Genomic DNA, 4,591 nt, shown 5'->3' with positions numbered 1-4,591 from the left:
CCGCCCCAGGCCGCGCGCCGCCGGCCTCCGGGTCGCCGTTTCCTGCAGCTTGAGAACAGCCCCCGCCTCCCGCTCGTGTCCCTGGCTTGGCCGGAGCCGGGGAACGGTGTCAGAGACCGCAGGCGCATGTGACCCTCACCGCCGTTTCGCCCACCCCGTGTGTCCCCAGGCGTTGGCAGCCCCGGTCCCCACCACGGTCCTTTGGAAGCACTTTTCCGGTACCGTCTCCTGTAACCGCCCCGCGATGAACATTGCCTTCAGCCGCTAGTCGTCACTTGTGTTTTCCTTTCCTGGAGGGATCATGGCGCATTTCTCCGGGGGCTCCTTTGCCTAAACTTTCCAGGGGCGCTCCTCACCGTGGCCGGTCCACCCCACGCCAGGGTGGAGGTTCCCTAATCATGGGGTGCTCCCCAGGGAAGGCATCATTGTAGGCGATAGGCAGACCTGGCACGAAATAACAAAGCGGGACAAGTGGACAGTTCCTTTGGGTAGTCCTGACGATTACACACCATGGAGTCCATGCCAAGCCTTGTTAATCACTTTTGCTCTTTGAATTGTCACACCCACCCGGAAGGGAGCTAGTAGTCAGGAGCCCGTTCCCCAAAGGCCAAACTACCTACAGTACGAGGAGGCTACAGTAAAGGCAGGCACACAGTGCTGGGGAGCGGTGCCCTGCTTCTGTGTTCTTGTGGCTTCGCAGCTGAAAGAGAGAGTCAGTGAGAAAGCTCCCCTTTGGCCCAGAGCTGTGTCTTCAGCCCGTCTCTACCGTGTCCAGCTCAATCCTGGGGGGGACCGAAGTGACAGAATAGGAATGTATTTATGCTTTTGTGGCTTCCTTCTGACTCTCTCCTTCAGTAGTGTTCAAGAGGTTTCTTTTGGTATAACATATTTCAGAAAATCCCTGAAAAGAAAATGGTAAGGAAATCCTGATGCAGGTGACAGCAGAGGTGGCAGGATCCTTCTGTATCTGTTAGGAGGACACCGACTGTCTTGCTCACGGCTTTCTATCTGTAGTGTCAATGGCTCTTTGGCGTGAAGGGAGGATAACCCCCTCAGGGGAAGTGGTCCCATGCTCACAGGGTTGATGAGGACGACCCAGAACACAGAGCTAAACACACCATCCTTGCGTGCGTGTCTGGAAGGAGAACAATGTCTCCTAGGCTAATGATAACAAAGAAATAAATAAATAGGTGATATGATAGATTGCTCACTGAGTGCCCAGTATATTCTGACATTCTTTGCATGTATTCAATTCTTTCATCCCGAGAGAGCCAGACACTATTTTTTTGCCCTTTAGAGCAGAGGAGACTGAGCCACAGAGAGGTTATGTCCCATGGCTATATGTGGCACAGATGGGACTGGCCCTCCTGCAGGCTGACTGCAGCCCCCCGCCCAACCGGACAGCATGTCATCCCATGAAAGGTGAGGACACTGAACACCTGGCCCAGAGGCAGCAGTGGGAAAGCACTGAGCAGCTGGCAGTCAGAACCCTCTGCACAGCTCTGTGACCTCTCTGGGCTTCAGCCTCCCACCTCTGCAGCCAGGAGCACAGCGGGACTGTCTCCGAAGACCCTTGCGGCCCTGAAAAAGGAGAGGCCGGATTCAGCCTCCAGTGATGTCACAACCGGCACCATGTGGCCGGGAGGTGAGACAGCTGTAGTGCAGGTTTAGTCCTTTGAGTCTAGGCTGTGTGCCCTTGGGTAAGTTGCTTAACCTCTCTGGAATTGGCACCGTCGCTCCAGACCATGCAGGTTCACTGAGTGTGTCCAAATGCTGTGGCGGTGACTCGTTGCATGGGGCTTGTTGGAGGAGATCCCCACGCCCTCTGGCACTGGATAAGCAAGGTTCCTATCCATCTCTGCCCTCACCATGGGCTTGCTTGCAAACCAGGGAGCCTTTCTCCAGGAGCTTGTTGGGAGCTAAAGGATTCTCTGTGCACAGATGTCAGTGTGGAGATAGCGATCATACAGGACACCGTTCGGGAAGCCCGAGCTGGGAGCCAGGCCACTGTCTCGCTTATTCCCCCTCTTGGAAATTAATCTTTTCTATAGAAAGGAGGAAATGAAATCTCAGAGAGTATCAGTGACTTGCCAGGTCAGGAAGTGGCACGGTGGCTGTGAACCCGGGTGCCTGACACCAGCACCCACGCACGCAGCACGGGCCGGCTCCCGAAATGCCCTCTTCACACAGGGCACCTGTGGCCGATCTTGGTCCTGACTTCTGAGCCTCTTGTCTCCTCTTTCTCTTGGAGTGCCCATCAAATAGGAATTCCCTCCCCAGACCGCCAGGGGGCGCAGCACCTGAACTATATCACCTGTTCCCTCAGCACACACGTCTTGCTAAGAAACACCACCAGGCCCTCCTCACTGCAGCACCACCATCACTCCGCAGAGGAACACGTGAAGTCCTCCTCCTGAAACCAAGTCTCCGGGAAACGGCTGGGAAATGCCCACCAAACAAATCCAAATCACTTTCGGGGTGTCAGGTAGCCACGGGCTGGATTTTGAGGGAAGGGGAGATGTCAGGCTGATCTAGGGAGGCACTGGCGAAGATTGAGGGCCAAGCCCCTGCAGGGAGCTGTCAGGGGTGGCGAGTGTCCTGTCCGTAGCCCTGGGCGAGCCAAGACTGATGTTGCCTGTGGGGAGGCAGGCGGCAGAGCTGCTCCAGGCGTGTGTGGTCCACACAGTGGGGCATGTGTGAAGTGTTCCCGGGACTCAAGCACACATTCAATGTACGTGCAGCATATGAGAGCCTCTAATTTTCAGAATTGCTCCTCCACGTGTTAAGGTGATTTTACGTGTTGAAGGGGAAAATGGGTTTCCCATACCGTGTCCTTTTCCATTTTTTTCTTAGCGATTCTTTTGACTGACCAGGGTGAAAACTGTGGCAGAAAATACAAATAGGTCTTTCCAGGGTGTGTTAGACGCAAGCCCCGTGTAGAAGTCAAACAAGAGGGGTGTGGGATTCCATCCCCTCTGGGTGCTTTTCCAGGCTCTCATCACCGAGGACTGAGTTTGGCAGGGGCCCCCAGAGAAGGAAAATGAGAAACGGACCACTTGCTCTGCAATCCATACTCCTAAGGGGAATAGAGGGAGTGCGTCCTCTGTGTGTCCGATGCCCTGTGTCTTCTGGGCGAGGCTTTCATTTGGAGCTGAGAACCTGAAGCTCAAATTAACCTAAGCGGCTAAGACGCTCCGTGTGTGTGTGTGTGTGTGTGTGTGTTTTGGGGGGTGGGGGAGGGTACTCTTTGGTCCAGAGCCGAGGTCTCTGCGCTTCCAGCCCAGTTCCCCACGCCAGCCCTGATGGGCGCGGAGTCTCTTTGTCCAAGACAGACAAAGGAAGACAGAGCCAGAATGAAGTCAACAACTTTTATTACAGCTCACATATTTCATAGAAAAAGGAATGTAGCGTCAGGTCCGGCTGTATGAAAAACGGTAAAATGCAGGTTCGTCCTGGTTGCTCTGTTGCCACCCGGGGCAGGCTCTCCGCGACATCAGGCACAGCAGCTGCACTTGTCCGAGGCCCCTTTGCAGACGCAGCCCTGGGCACACTTGGCGCAGCCCACGGGGCAGCAGGAGCAGCAGCCTGGGGAAGCGAGGGCAGCGTGCGGTCGGACCACGCGTTGTCCGGAGCCACCCTTCCCAGCAGCAGGCCTGGCCCCAGCTGCCCTCAGGCCCAGACCCTGAGTTTAGGATGGTGTCCTCTGTCCTGAGATAATTGCTCTCAGACACTCCGTTCAGGTTGCCTGCCCCATCGGTGCCCAGGACAGGGCACAGAGCCTTGGAGAGACAGTGAGCAGGGCCTCTGGGGACAAGAGAAAGCCAGCGCCCAGCACCGTCAGTGCTGTGAGCAAAGTCCTCAGGATCAAAGTGGAGGCAAACCCCTGACAGAGCAGCTCCCGCTCGGGATAGGGAAGCTCTGGGCTGCTTCGACAGGAAGGGGCTGCCCCAGGTCTGAGAAACCACACACGGTCACTAGTTCATGTCCCTAAAGTGCTTCAGTCCCTGAGAGGATTCAGAAGCGTGACTCAGGAGGCAGGAGGACTAGTTCTACTGACAGGTCAGAGGTTGCTTGTTAATGACCCGTCTGGGCCTCAGTCTCCCTGTTCTCTAGTGCGCGCCTGGGTCTCGGCCATCTGGAAGGTGATTCCACCTCTGATTGTGAATCCCTTCCTGGTGAGGGGGGCGGGGGTGGGGGTGGGGGTGGGGGTTACCGGGAAGTTTGGTCACTGTCCTGCTCCTGCCTGCTGAGCTCTGGGCTCCCTGCTCGCACCCAGCCCAGACCCCGCATTCCCAGAGAAGGCCCCGCACACTCACTCTTCTTGCAGGAGGTGCATCTGCAGGCTTTGCAGGTGCAGGAGCCAGCGCAGCTGCAAGAGCCGCCTGCCAGGAAGGGAAAGGCCCGCGGTGAGCAGGGAGAGGGATGCAGGAGCTACAGCAGACGGTCAGCAATGCCTCCCTGAGCCCTCCTCCTCTGTCAGGACCCAGCCCTGGGAGCTCGTGTCCACTCAGGCAGATAGAGAAGCCCCAGCTCCTCTCTTCTGGTCCAAGGAGAGTAGGTCCCCTCCTGATGGACTCCACAGGGAAGGTCC

The 4,591-nt window shown here is 56.7% G+C and overlaps 1 long non-coding RNA gene across 1 annotated transcript; it reads right to left on the bottom strand.

Moving 5' to 3' along the window:
- Positions 1-3,354: 3,354 nt before the first annotated feature.
- LOC103001990 (uncharacterized) lies at positions 3,355-4,376 on the bottom strand. Its single transcript, XR_009006910.1, has 2 exons — positions 4,317-4,376; positions 3,355-3,585 (listed from the first exon to the last, which is right to left on the bottom strand). It is a non-coding gene; the product is annotated as an uncharacterized LOC103001990 (long non-coding RNA).
- Positions 4,377-4,591: the final 215 nt, after the last annotated feature.

This window comes from Balaenoptera acutorostrata, unplaced genomic scaffold (assembly GCF_949987535.1).
Source record: "Balaenoptera acutorostrata unplaced genomic scaffold, mBalAcu1.1 scaffold_974, whole genome shotgun sequence".
NCBI classification, from domain to species: Eukaryota; Metazoa; Chordata; class Mammalia; order Artiodactyla; family Balaenopteridae; genus Balaenoptera; species Balaenoptera acutorostrata.
Note: the sequence above shows the minus strand (reverse complement) of the source record. Positions and strands in the feature narration are given on the sequence as shown.